The sequence below is a fragment of the Setaria italica genome, chromosome I, assembly GCF_000263155.2.
Source record: "Setaria italica strain Yugu1 chromosome I, Setaria_italica_v2.0, whole genome shotgun sequence".
Lineage (NCBI taxonomy): Eukaryota > Viridiplantae > Streptophyta > Magnoliopsida > Poales > Poaceae > Setaria > Setaria italica.
In genome coordinates this window covers 8,303,148-8,317,990 of record NC_028450.1, presented here as the reverse complement: position 1 = coordinate 8,317,990, position 14,843 = coordinate 8,303,148, and the positions used below count along the sequence as shown (strand labels likewise).

The 14,843-nt window shown below is 43.7% G+C and overlaps 1 long non-coding RNA gene across 1 annotated transcript; it reads left to right on the top strand.

The window, feature by feature from the left end:
- The first annotated feature begins 11,942 nt into the window (after positions 1-11,942).
- LOC111256976 lies at positions 11,943-14,598 on the top strand. The gene is made up of 2 exons (XR_002677307.1): positions 11,943-14,074; positions 14,177-14,598. It is a non-coding gene; the product is annotated as an uncharacterized LOC111256976 (long non-coding RNA).
- The last annotated feature ends 245 nt before the right edge of the window (positions 14,599-14,843 follow it).

Genomic DNA, 14,843 nt, shown 5'->3' with positions numbered 1-14,843 from the left:
CACCTTCCCTGGTGCATGCGTGAGTGATGTTTCTAGAAACAATATTAATGTGTAATATTGAAAGTGCTAATGAGAAGGAAATTTGCAAAGCAGAGACACGACCTGCAAGTCACCTGCAGGCGCATGCGTGCGCTGTTCGGAAGCAGAACGCTGTTCCTGGCCGGTCACCTCCCTTGTATGGGGCACACACAGCAAGATCCAGAGACGTGCGCTTCAGTAGAGCAGGCAGCGTACGGACTAATCGTACGAGCTCATCGGCGGCCGGCCCTGGTGCGACGCTGCGAGCCGTGGCTGACCGCCAGGAGCAGACCTTGTCCTCCCGCAACAATGCGTCCCTAAACAGCAAAAAGGGAACAACCAAACCGGCGGCGCAAACAACGAAAACAAAGGGAACGGAGGAAAATCGGATCTCGCACGAACAAAGAACAAATCACAAGGACGAATGATTAAAGTGTAATTATTCTACAAAAGTGCATCTAGCCTCCGCCCGATCGTCCTCCCTCTCTTAATTGGAGAGATCAACAAAAATCCCTCGCTAGTATTGAAACCCTAGGCTAGACCAAAAAGCGAGAAAGCAAGAGAGCCCTCTCAACCCTAGGTGCCACATATTTATATCCTTAGGGTGGCACGACCTATTTACACATAACCCCCTACGCTAAATTACGTCCTCCATGGTAAATTCCGCGATGTCCGCAATCCCTCCATCTCTACGACGTGATCTTCGCGATGTCGCCGCACGACCATCCGAAATCGTATCGCGATCGTCGGAATTTCCATCTTCGGCCAACGCCTGCCGCACGGGCGTCCCGGTACGATGCATGGCTTTGTGGCTCAACCAGCGAACCCCGGATTTTGTGGCATAATCCGGAAACCTCCCTCGACGTCCTCCCGCCGTGTAGCCAGGTACAGTAGACGTACACCGTACGATCGCCTGTCCCTTGAACGCAAGCCTCGATCCGCTCTTCTCCGCCCCCGCGGTTTTTCAACGTGGCATCCTATCTTCGTTCTTCACTCGTCGCCGCATGTACCTTGTCTCCACCTGTCACCTGCAACCACAACCTACCAAGAGACACGTCACACGCACACCGTGTTGTCAATCGCTCATCACCAAGGTGCTAGCCCACCGGCATGTCAATCTCCCCCTTGATGAGTGCATTGACAACACCACACCGCACAAATAAAAAGAAAAAGAAAGAAAAAGAAAAATAAAAAGAAAGAAAAAGAAACGATCTTAATCCCCAAAGACATGGGCTAGCGAAAAAGCTAGGCTCGACACAATCAAGACAGAAATTCACTCTCCCCAAAGTGAATCAAAAGCCATATCAATCTCCCAAAAGCAATCTCGGCAGCAAAACTCACAAATTTCAGCAAAACTCCCCCTCAACCCCTCAAAACAAGGATGCCAAGTCTCAGCAAAAACGAAATCAAACGCCCCCTGCAAGAATGAACAAACTTCCCCAGCAAGAATGAATTTGTGCGCTACTCACTCTCCCCCTTGTTGACAAAGCACTCCATCAAGATAAAAGGCAAGGAACCAATTTAGAGAAAAGCATGTGAGAAAGCACAAGTTGAAGCTTCTGAGACATATGCCAAATACTTATAAAAGCTAACCAACAACACTAGCTATCTAGAGAAGGAACAATACAATGCCATGACCAATAAAAATTTAGAACTGAAATCTGTTTGAAAACTAATGTGCCAGGCAAAAACATGCACATTCCAAACTCAGTGCAAAGCTGAAGACAAAACATATAGCGAGCTCACACGACAGATACACAGCTTCAGTCAAAGTTCACTGCAACGCCCACAAATGCATTCACTTGTCATATTTAATTCTGACTTTTGTGAGCATGATATGCAGGGATATGGGAAGCAAGAGTTGTGCCCAGCCAGTTTGTTTAATTTTGTTTATGAGCGAGAACCAGCAGGGACATGGGAAAAACAGAGTTGCGCCCATATTTAAATTCTCAGTAAGGCAAGCGCATCATGAGCTAAATAGCAGAGATATGGGAATTCAAAGTTTTTGCTCAAAACCATACTATGTACTCCCGAGTTAAAACTTGTATTGTGAGTTACATTTGCAGTGAAAACCCATTAAAAGAAGCTGACTACCGAACCATGAGCAAGATATATGTCAAGTATTCAACAAGTCACTAGATCCAGAAAAGCAAGCATAGCCCAACATAATTTTTTAAGTATAGATCTGTGCTATTTTCAAAATAAAAATTGGTCAAGCAAAGCATTCAAACCTCTCCAAAAGCATCGATTGCAAACTAGCCAAAACAAGTATAAAGCATATGTAACTGAAGCAACTTACAATGATACTAGAATGGGTAACACACCCCGAACTCACCACGCAGACGTGCAAACGTGGTTTGATCTAGTGGCTTAGTCAAAATATCAGCAAGTTGCTGACTAGTATCAATATGCTTAAGATCAATATCACCCTTTTCAAAATGATCCCTCAGAAAATGATGACAAACCTCAATGTGTTTCGTCTTAGAGTGAAGCACAGGATTCTTTGCAACACTTATAGCGCTAGTGCTGTCACACAAGAGAGGAACGCGAGAAAACGACAAACCAAAATCGCGAAGGGTAGCTATCATCCATAAAAGCTGAGAACAACAACTAGCAGCAGCAACATACTCAGCCTCTGTAGTAGATTGAGCAACATTAGATTATTTTCTAGAGGACCAAGAAACAAGCGAAGAACCCAAAAATTGGCAAGTACCCGATGTAGACTTTCTATCCAAACGACACCCAGCAAAATCAGCATCCGAATAACCACACAAACTGAGAGTCGAAGTAGCAGAGTACCAAAGGCCAAATGTAGGAGTAAATCGAAGATACCTCATCATGCGCTTCACCGCCTGATGGTGAGAAGTCCTGGGGGACGCCTGAAAACGAGCACACATACACACAGCAAAGTGTATATCTGGCCTCGTAGCAGTCAAGTACAGCAGCGACCCAATCATGCTTCGATATTCCTTCTGATCTACAGGCTCTCCGTCCTCATCAGCATCCAAAGCTGCGCTAGTCGGCATGGGTGTAGAAATTGGCTTCGCATCATCCATCGCAAACTTCTTCAGGACATCCTTCGTGTACTTTCCCTGATGCACAAATGTACCTTCCAAAGTTTGTTTTATTTGTAAGCCAAGAAAAAATTCAGCTCGCCCATCATAGACATCTCAAATTCTTTGCTCATCACATCTACAAACTTTTTCACAAGAGCATGAGAGGAACCACCGAAAATGATATCATCCACATAAATCTGAACTATTAAAGTGTCATTTCCTTGCCTGAGGAGAAAAAGAGTTTTATCAACTGAACCCATTTTGAACCCATTTTTAAGCAGAAAAGTTTTCAATCTAGCATACCAAGCACGAGGTGCTTGCTTCAAACCATATAAAGCCTTTTGCAACTTAAGAACACGATCAGGAAAATTGGGATGTTCAAAACCAGGTGGTTGTTTAACATAAACTTCTTCTTCTATAAAACCGTTCAGAAAAGCACTTTTCACGTCCATTTGATAAAGCTTATAACCACGTGAAGCAGCAAATGCAAGCAAAATACGAATGGCTTCTAAACGAGCAACAGGAGCAAAAGTTTCACCATAATCAATACCCTCTTTTTGAGAAAAGCCCTAAGCAACCAGCCTAGCTTTATTTCTAACAACATAACCATCTTCCCCTTGTTTGTTCTTAAAGACCCATTTAGTCCCAATTGGTTTACAAGAGGGAGGAGGATCAACCAAAACCCAAACCTGATTCCGTTCAAAATTTTCTAACTCCTCATGCATGGCATTGACCCAGTTAGAATCAGATAAAGCATGTCCAACATCTCGGGGTTCAAAAGAGGCAACAAAAGCAGTATGCGCAAAGACACAATAATTTTTATTTTTCATACCTTTGTTCCTTGTCGTGCGCTCATCCAAATTACCTATTATGTTCCTTGCAGGATGACGATTCTGAATGTGTCGTGGTGTTGTACGTTCTGAAATCGCCTCCCCCTCAACTACAGCCGACACCTGATCAACAGTCGGTGAAGCTGCAGGCGCTGCTGTAGATGTACGTGTCGGTGACGGTCCATCCTCCAAAGTGGTGGAGGGCGCCTGCTCAGACTGGGCGCCAGGCTCCCCCTGCATCGCAGGCTGGGCGGCGGCGGCGTCGTCGTTGCATCCATCTTCCTCTTTCTCATCCTCAAAAATATCCTGCCCGATCTCATCATCACCTGCACACTCAAAAGCAGAAGAAAAACAAGGCATTGTCTCGTCGAAGGTGACCTCACATGTCTCCTCGATGCGGTTAGTATCAAGATTAAGCACACGGTACGCTCGCCCTTGCAAGGCATACCCCAAAAATAACCCATCAGAAGAACGCGATTCAAATTTATCCAAATTTCCCTTTTTCAATATAAAACACTTGCAGCCAAAGACTCGAAAGTGGAAAACTTTGGGAGGTCGACCAAATCTCAACTCATAAGATGTTTTTCCCAGAAAAGCTCTCAGAAAAATGCGATTAGCAACATAGCAAGCGGTGTTGATCGCCTCAGCCCAAAAACGTCTAGGAGTTTTATGTTCATCAAGCATTGTCCTAGCCATCTCAACAAGCGTACGATTTTTACGCTCAACAACACCATTCTGGGAAGGAACGTAAGGTGAGGAAAACTGGTGATCTAAACCTTGTTCTGAACAAAAAGCTTTCATACGAGAATTCTTGAATTCCGTTCCGTTGTCACTGCGAATTGCTCTAACGGCATTATTTGACAACTCGTTTTTCAGCTTCAGAACAAGATCATGAACATGTGAAAAAGCCTCATCCTTAGATTCCAAAAAGAACACCCATGAATATCGAGAAAAATCGTCCACAACGACGAGCACATACCACTTCCCACCAGCGGACCGAACACGGGCTGGACCAACAGTGTCCATATGTAACAGCTCACCCGGTCGTCTTGTCATCACCTGAGTCACAGGTGCATGAGAAGCAGCAACCATTTTTCCATGTTTGCAGGGAGCACAAACCAAATCCTTCTCAAATTTGAGTTTCGGTAAACCAGCAATTAAATTCATGGAACTCAAGCGGCAAAGCAAATCAAAGCTCAGGTGGCCCAAGTGACGATGCAACTTCCAAATATCAGGGGAACCATGAGCAACCAAACAACGAGTCTGTCCAAAAGATTTAGAAAAATCAACCTTAAAAACTCGTCCAAAGGGAGAAATCTTGCAAACAAGGTCACCAGCAGAATCAAGAACTCGCGAATTGCCTTTCTTAAAACGCACTTCAAAATCATCTTCAAGAAGTTGCGAGACAGAAAGCAGATTATAATGCAAATTTTGTACCTTCGCGACATCCTTTAGCATGAATTTTTCAGATACATTGATGCAGCCATGCGCCAAAACCTTACCTTTACTATTATCCCCGAATGTAATATGTTCTTTACCACTCGCGGGGGTGAGGCTAGAGAACCATCTGTCATCTCCGGTCATGTGCCGCGAACAACCGGAATCCATTATCCATATGTTCTCCTCGCCTCCATCCTGCAGTCAACAAAGAGCATAAGAGTGAGCTAATGACTCAACACTGGGGTTAGGATAATGCAGAGAAAACCAGTGCTGGGCCACTTGCTCAAAAGAGGCATTAGCAAAATCAAAACTCTTGAAAGAATGACGAGAACCACGAGGGGGAAAATGTAGCCTGTCATTCCAACGTGGTGCACGAGCACGAGTACGCGAACGAAAACCAAAAGATCGACCAGCAAGCTCACGACCCAAAACAGGACGATCATGAGTACCATGTGCAGGGTACTGCTCACGTCTCTCAGCACACTTCCGACGGAAGCAAAACTCATAGAGATGACCATCACGATCACAAAATTCACAATGGTAATGCTTATGTGAAGGAGCAAAAGAAACCTTAGCCTTAGAACCAGAAGCAACAAATTTAGGCTTAGGCATAGCAGCGTGAACACATGGCAAATCAGATGGCTTAACATTCTGTGCAACATTGAAGTGTTTAGGTTTAGGCACCCAAACCTGCTTTTTAGGAACCGATCTGGATGGTTCAACTAACAACCCCTCAGATGTGACACCTGGACCCTCTTTCCTAGGAGGTGGTCCAGTGTACTTAGCCAAAGGTGGATTATTTTCATCCACAGGAGGTCCACTCTTTTCACCAAAAACATGTTTCAAATCGTATCCAGGTCCAAAACGCTCACCCCGTTTAATTTGAGCAATAGACATACCAATTTGAGGTTCACGAATAGAGCACCAACCAAGAATCACTCTCAAATGTTTATTTTCTTCTTCCAAAGCAGAAAACTTTACCCTCAAATCATTATTTTCAGCAACAAAAGTAGTGCAAGTCAAACAGGGAGGCAAAACAGGACAAGAATGTTTCTCCAACTCAGTAATACGAGATTTAGCAAGATTCAATTCAGATTGCAGGATTGGACAAGAAACACAAGCACCAAGTAAAGCAGAACCAGAGTGAAGTTTTTCCAACTCAAACTTAGCATTTTCAAATTTATCAACAATGGAGGCATACTTAGATTGCAACTCAGAAAGTGAAACCATATGCGCAGAGCACTCTTCACATTCTACTTCAGCAGGAGTAGCATCTTTTAAGACTTTTAATTCAGAATTGACTCTATCATACTCAGCCTTAAGTTTTGCTAAATTTTATTTTGTTTATCAACAATTTTTGTCAATTCTTTAATTTCTTCTTCTGCTGAATTTTGTACCTCATTGTCAGAAGAGTTGTCGCTGCGATCAGAAGCCACATCGTCATCCAAGGCCATGGTGCACATCCCTCCCTTGATGTCGGCGAGGAAGCAGAGTCCGTCAGTTTTCTTTTTGGGCAGCTCATCCTCGGAGTCTGAATCACTCGAGTTCGAAGAGGCATCTGAAACAAAACCACCAAGAGAAGAAAACAAAACATGTGCAGCCTTTTTTATTTGTTTATCAGTGTACTTCTGGCCATTCTTCTTCATGCGCCTGTCACCCTTCTTCTTCTTCTTCTCCCTTGATTGTTCCTGGCGCCTGGAGTTGTTGCCCTGCTCAAATGTTCTCATCTTGTTCGGGCAATCAGCAGCAAAGTGGCCTTGCTCACCACAGCTGAAACATCCTTCTGAGCGTCTTCTGTTGCGTCGGTTCTCATAGACTCTCTTGAATTTGTTGGAGAGCAGCACCAACTGATCATCATCTAGCGCCTCCAACTCATCATCTGCAACATGACATAAAGATGACAAAGCAAAGCTGGGAGAAACTGGATTAGTGTTAATGTTAGTCTTACTCCCAGAAACCAAAGCCATAGGAACATTAGAAGAAGAAACATCAGTGGGATTTTTCAATTTGCGCTTGGAGAGGACATCAATCTCTTTTGATTTGAGCTTACTGAAAAGCTCATCAGTGGTAAGAGTCTCATAGCCAGCGGACTCAACGATCGCCTCTACTTTCATATCCCACTCATCAGTAAGTGAATGCAACAATCTGAGAGCCCTTACATGGTCATCATAAGGCATATCCTTATTAAGGGCTTTCATTTTGTTTACAATCACTTGAAACCTTGCAAAAAGATCTTCAATGGATTCACTAGGCAATTGAGAAAAAGCATCAAACTCTTTTCTGTGAATTTCGAATTTTCGTGTTTTCACAGCGTTGGAGCCTTCATGATATTTCTTTAACTTATCCCAAATCTGAAAGGCTAGCTCCTCACTGGAAATACGATTATACTCGGGCTTACAAAGAGAAGCTTGCAAAATATCAACTACCCGGTTATTTGCCTCAAGAAGAGCAACAGCAACAGGATCAGTAGGGTCCTCTGCAGGAATCACATATGTAGAGTTTTGTGTGATCCTCCACAGATTCATCCCCTTCCCCTTTAAATAAGCTTTCATACGCGACTGCCAATAGTCATAATCAGTACCATCAAAATGCGGAGCGCGTGTATTGTATTTTTCGGCGGTCGCCATGGTTTTCGTAACTGATTAAGATATAGAAAACCTTAACCTGGCTCTGATACCAATTGAAGGACCGAAACTGGCGACCAGAGGGGGGGTGAATGGGAGCCTCACAAAAATTCGCGGAAGCAATTTGAGTAAAATCAGAATAAAATTTATTTGCAATTTCCAACACAGATAAAAAGACAGGGGTAAGCAAAAAGCTAAATCACGTGATAAAGACCCACTAAACAAAATATTAAACAAAAGAGCACATGGTTGCAAAAAGGTTGTTTACTGTTCCTAGAAAGTGACCTCACCTTCCCTGGTGCATGCGTGAGTGATGTTTCTAGAAACAATATTAATGTGTAATATTGAAAGTGCTAATGAGAAGGAAATTTGCAAAGCAGAGACACGACCTGCAAGTCACCTGCAGGCGCATGCGTGCGCTGTTCGGAAGCAGAACGCTGTTCCTGGCCGGTCACCTCCCTTGTACGGGGCACACACAGCAAGATCCAGAGATGTGCGCTTCAGTAGAGCAGGCAGCGTACGGACTAATCGTACGAGCTCATCGGCGGCCGGCCCTGGTGCGACGCTGCGAGCCGTGGCTGACCGCCAGGAGCAGACCTTGTCCTCCCGCAACAATGCGTCCCTAAACAGCAAAAAGGGAACAACCAAACCGGCGGCGCAAACAACGAAAACAAAGGGAACGGAGGAAAATCGGATCTCGCACGAACAAAGAACAAATCACAAGGACGAATGATTAAAGTGTAATTATTCTACAAAAGTGCATCTAGCCTCCGCCCGATCGTCCTCCCTCTCTTAATTGGAGAGATCAACAAAAATCCCTCGCTAGTATTGAAACCCTAGGCTAGACCAAAAAGCGAGAAAGCAAGAGAGCCCTCTCAACCCTAGGTGCCACATATTTATATCCTTAGGGTGGCACGACCTATTTACACATAACCCCCTACGCTAAATAAATCTAACGTAGGGGCGTAAATTCCAATTACGTCCTCCATGGTAAATTCCGCGATGTCCGCAATCCCTCCATCTCTACGACGTGATCTTCGCGATGTCGCCGCACGACCATCCGAAATCGTATCGCGATCGTCGGAATTTCCATCTTCGGCCAACGCCTGCCGCACGGGCGTCCCGGTACGATGCATGGCTTTGTGGCTCAACCAGCGAACCCCGGATTTTGTGGCATAATCCGGAAACCTCCCTCGACGTCCTCCCGCCGTGTAGCCAGGTACAGTAGACGTACACCGTACGATCGCCTGTCCCTCGAACGCAAGCCTCGATCCACTCTTCTCCGCCCCCGCGGTTTTTCAACGCGGCATCCTATCTTCGTTCTTCACACGTCGCCGCATGTACCTTGTCTCCACCTGTCACCTGCAACCACAACCTACCAAGAGACATGTCACACGCACACCGTGTTGTCAATCGCTCATCACCAAGGTGCTAGCCCACCGGCATGTCACTTCTTCCGTAAAACATCCATCATAAAGCTCCGATGTACTTTGTCGTAGGCCTTTTCAAAGTCCAATTTCAGAATAACACCCTTAAGTTTCCTCACTCTTAATTCATGTAGCACTTCATGCAGAATAACTACACAGTCTAAAATAAATCTTCCTAGGATGAAAGCTGTCTGGGTCTTACTAATTAAGCTCTCCGCGAAGGGCATAAGCCTCATTGTTAGTACCTTTGTAAACCATTTGTAGTCCACATTGAGAAGACAGATCAGCCTATATTGCTTGATGTTGTTTGCATCCTTTAATTTTGGGATCAGGGAGATCATCCCATAATTGAGCCTGCTAAGATTGAGGTCCCCTCTACGTAGATCTTGAAACATTTCTAGCACGACTTCCTTGATATCATGCCAGAATTCTCTATAGAAGCCTACAGGTAAGCCATCAGGTCCCAATGACGAATTTGGGTCCATGTCTTTCAAAGCTTCTTCAAGTTCTTGCATAGTAAACGGTTTTACTAGTTCCTGTGCCTCCTCCTCTGTAAGCCTCCCTTTTTGAGACCAAAAGTTTTCATTTAGTCTAATGACACCCTCCTTCTCTTATCCAAAAAATTCCTTATAATAGTTCTCCAGATGGTTTTGTTGCACCTCTAATCTCTCTGTCACCCTCTTCTAGTGAGAATATAGAGCATTTCTTGTTCCTTCCGTTGGCAAACCCATGGAAGTAGCCATTGTTAGCATCCCTTTTAAGATCCATCTAACACCACCTACATGTCAACTCTACATGTTAAAGAAGCCCAGATCATCTGCATGTAACCAAAAGCCTCCAGCAGTAGCAGACAACTCTTCTCAAGTTCCTAGATCCTAGATATAAGAAAAGGCATATAGAGTTCTACATGAGAAAATTCCATGACATCTCTTCTCAAGCTCATGTTGATGAACTTGATGATGTCATCAAGAAACTGTACCAGTTCTATGCTACTGCTGCACCTTCATCTTCGAGGCCTAAAAGTGGGTCAAATGATGCTAAGGATATAGATACAGCTGACCTATTAGTGGACAATGGAGACGATAAACTAGAGAACTTCTTATATGAGTCTAGTGGGCATGATGCTGATGATATGAATGAGCTGGAGAAGTACATGGCAGATCCACCTCTGAGTCTCAGTGGTCAGATTGATATCCTGGCATGGTGGAAGAACCAGACCGATGAGTATCCTATTCTTTCAAAAATAGCTTGTGATTTGCTGGCTGTACAAGTCTTAACTGTCGCTTCTAAATCTGCTTTTAGCATTAGTGGACATGTTGTTGGTCCTTTCCGTAGACACCTTGACCGTAAAATGGTTGAAGCTTTGATATGCATGAAAGATTGGGTTGCTGCAGGAGAAGAGGTTAGAAAAGCATCTCAATTTTAGTTGTTGTACAATATTTTATCATAACCATGTTTGCTGATATATGTGTCTTGACTTACTTTGATTTTCAAATAAGAAGGTTGGTTCAATTGTTGGTGATCTTGAAGTTATTGAAGCCCTTGCTTCAAAGCTGAAGATTAAGGTATTGTCAATTGTGCCAAGTCTCTTTACAAATCTGTTGTGTCATATTTTGCTTCCTGTCATATACTCAAGTTTCTGTATAAAAATTGAGAACTATCTAGATTCTAATGTCTACTTTAAGTCATTTTGCTACATTATTTGTTACTGTAAGACTGATGCCTCCTATTTGTTGTAGGACGACGATTGTCGCGGACAGTGATGAAGAAGTAGATGGGCCACATGGAGATGATCTGTGCTTCTTTGACATGTAGAGTTGTCTACTACTGCTGGAGGCTTTTGGTTACTGTCGTGCTTGACTGCTTCTGCTTATGATATATTCATCTGTTGACTGTTGAGTGTTGGGCTGTTGGCAGCTGCCCGATGTGGCATTTTTTTTTAATTTGGACTTGTTACTTGTGAGTTGTGATCTATTAGCTTGGTTGTTGCCTTGTCTGGGGGCTGCCGGTCATTGCTTTTGCTTCACTGAAGTCTGGAACTGGAAGTGGAATTGTTAGGTTGTCTGGTTGTGCCCCTATGCCGCTGTGTGTGATTGCCTTGCCTGGTTCGCCTATGCGTGCCTATGTGGCTTTGTGATGCACATATGTGATGTATACTGAGACTATGATCTTTATATCTTATGATCTTACCTGCGTATTGTTCATTTTTTTGCATATGGATTATGCGTGGTTGCAATTGTTGCGTCGAGCTAACTATTTGAAGTGGTTACATGCATCGATGTTCCCGTTTTGTGTTATCGATTCCCAATCGTAATCGATATGTTCCCGATCGAAATATTCCGTTCCCGATATCCCGTAATATCGAATTCGCTTTCCCATCCGGCTTTCCCGTTCCTGCTCCCGTTCCCGGCTAAAAAATGCAGGAGCGGGAATGGTCAAGGTGTTTTCCCGACTGTTCCTGACCGCTTTCATCCCTAGCACTTCCTTTTTCCATGTGAGCACCATAAACCTTATCCATTCTCTTCCTGTGCTTTCTTCCCCAACCATTCTCTCTCTTTCTCCATTCTTCTTCGTTGGGCAGCACACCAGTGGCCTCCGCGAGCACCACCGCGCAGGGCGCACCGGCAGTCGCGGCAAGCAGCCCATGGAGGTTGAGCAGCGAGCGGTGGGTACTTCCCTCAATGCCATAGCTGCAGTGCCGTCGGTCACGCCAAGCTAGCATGCCTCACGCTCATGTCAATTGCGCCAACGAGCTCCTCCGCGTGCTGCTCAACGGGATGGTGCAGCGGAGCAGCGAGAGCTCATGCCCATCAACAGCTCCATCGGTGAATTGAAGCGCTACCCACCGGTGAGCTCAATCTCGACCTCGGTAGCTGATGCGCTCCACACCCAGCGAGCGCTTCGATGAGTCTGGTTTGATGTTGCAATGGATGATTTGAGATGTTGGGGTTACTGTGCGCTATTGTTGCAAAAATCGATCTCAAATGCCAGACTTTTTTTAGATGTTGCAAACAAATATTTTTAATGTTGCATAAAGTGTTTTTGGATGTTTCATTAGCTAGTTCACGGAGTTACCATCTTTTAACTAAAAATGGAGATTTGGATCAGATGTTGCACGAAACATCACCAAATTTATTGCGTGGGAATTTTTTCCTTAAAATCTCTAGGATTGGATGCTAGTCATCAGTTGTTGTCTTTTATGTTGCAGATGGTAAAGGTTGACTTTGCAGGCTCCCTTTCTCTACGTTGCAATGGACCATCCGATGCGAAATTTCACATTGGATGTCTGAGCGCTAGCAGCGCCGTAATCTAATATACAATCATATGCTGAAGCTGTTCGAAGAATGCCATCGAGTCAAATGTCCGAAAAGATTTTTTTAAAAAAAATTCTCCCACGCTTTGAATAAAGCGAGCTCTTTTACGATACACAATAATACTCTCTCCGTCCCAAATTACTATTTATTTTGGACTTTGTAAATGTAAAACTTTTGATATGGATTACGTAGCAAAAGCTATGTATCTAGAAAAGCCGAAACGAATAGTAATTTGGGATGGAGGGAGTACTACTCAGTGGTATATAGTATTTATAATTTTTTTCCGAAATATATAGTATCTATAAGGTATAATTGTTCATTATTATATATAATTGTTCATTATTATAGATAATTTAGTAATTATTATATTGTAAGATGTGATATTTCAAATGGAATGGAACTTGTGTCAAAAATAAAAATTATAGTGATGTTATTTGCATTTTTTACCCTAATGCCCTTATACTACCTATACTACTCGTGTATACTACCCATATCACAGGTGAAGATTTTAGTAGTATGTAATTAATCTTAACCATCGTATGTTTTCATACTAGTTCTTTTCGAAAATTAATATAGCATAGATAGATTGTGTACCGTAAAAGAACTCACGTAACTAGCGCAGAACCAGTCTTTTAATTTATAGCGTATTCGAAAGCGAGCTTGCCTAACAAAACATTCAAACTGATATGGCTTGAAGTCGAAGAAATTGTAGCCAGCATCACACCTCTGGCCAAACTCCAGAGGTAAACATTTTCTGTATACTAGGTTGGCATGGCTGAGATAAACATGTTTTTCCTCTCACAGTATAGGAACAAAAGTCTGTTAAATTTTTTCACGCAATCAACAATAACAATAACAATATAGACTTTCAGTCCCAAATAAGTTGGGTAGGCTAGAGTTGAAACTCAACAAGAGTCACAAAGCAGGATTCTGGCACATGAATAGCTCCAAGCACTTCTATTCAAGGCTAAATCTTGGGTATATTTCATCTCTTCAAATCACCTTTTGTTGCCTCTTCCGATGTCAATTTTGATTTTCATCTGCCTCTCTTCACATTACTGTCATGCCTTAAGAGTTCCACTATGCACCGGTGCCTCTGGAGATCTTCGTTGGACATCACATTACTGTCACGCCTTAGAGTTCCACAATGCACCGGTGCCTCCGGAGACCATAGTTGGACATTACATTGTCATGTGTCTGCTATTGTCCCCGTTGTCTCTTTTGCTTAGTTCTTGCGCAGTGTGCTGATGCATGTTTCCACATAGAATGTGCAAATTATGGATGTTCCCAGGGTGAGGCAGTGTGCATGGAGTATCCAGGTGACTACGCAAGATTCTCTGCGACTCTGAAGATAAGACCTGGAAGGTTAGTTTTATCAGTTTTTTTTTCATGCTGGTAAGTTCAGTTCTTCACGTAGATAAACTCGTGTGCCTTCATGTAAATTAACTGATTGTGTGCCCCCTGAAGGTACGAGATCAGGTTCTTGGTTGGATGGGGCCTGGAGATTGTCACCTGAATATCCCATCGCTGCCAAGGGGATGACGCAGAAGTACAGAACAATGCTCTAGATGTGGAGTAGCATATTTTCCTCCTCTTCTAGCATATCTGCCTGCCAAGTGCCAAGCAAGAAATCAGTATTTTGTGCAAAGCAAGCCTCCAGTTGCATCAGTTTGTTCTTTACTGTAACACACACACGACTAGTACTAGATCACACTGACCAATTCTTTTAGTGCCCTGGGTCTATACCATCTAAACAACTACAACAGTATGTATGCTCCAGCTTTTGGCTTGAATTTTTCCGAGGTCCAGTGGCGACACGGATCAGTGAAAGCTCTACAAAATGCTTGTAAGGAACATTGTACTACTGAAAAACTGAGCATTGGTTCTAACCCTTAGTACCGGTTGGTTTTTGACCTGATACTGATGTGAGCATTAGTATCTGATCTAATGGCTAGTTCCTCAGGAGCCCCCTGTGACCCCCTTTAGTACCGGTTGGGGGCTCCAACCGGTACAAAAGGTCACCTATTAGTATCGGGTGGAGCCTCCACCCGGTACTAATATACCTAAGGGCTTTTAGTACCGGGTAAAGTCACCACCCGGTACTAATTTTCCTCCTATAAATCAGGCGTCTTCT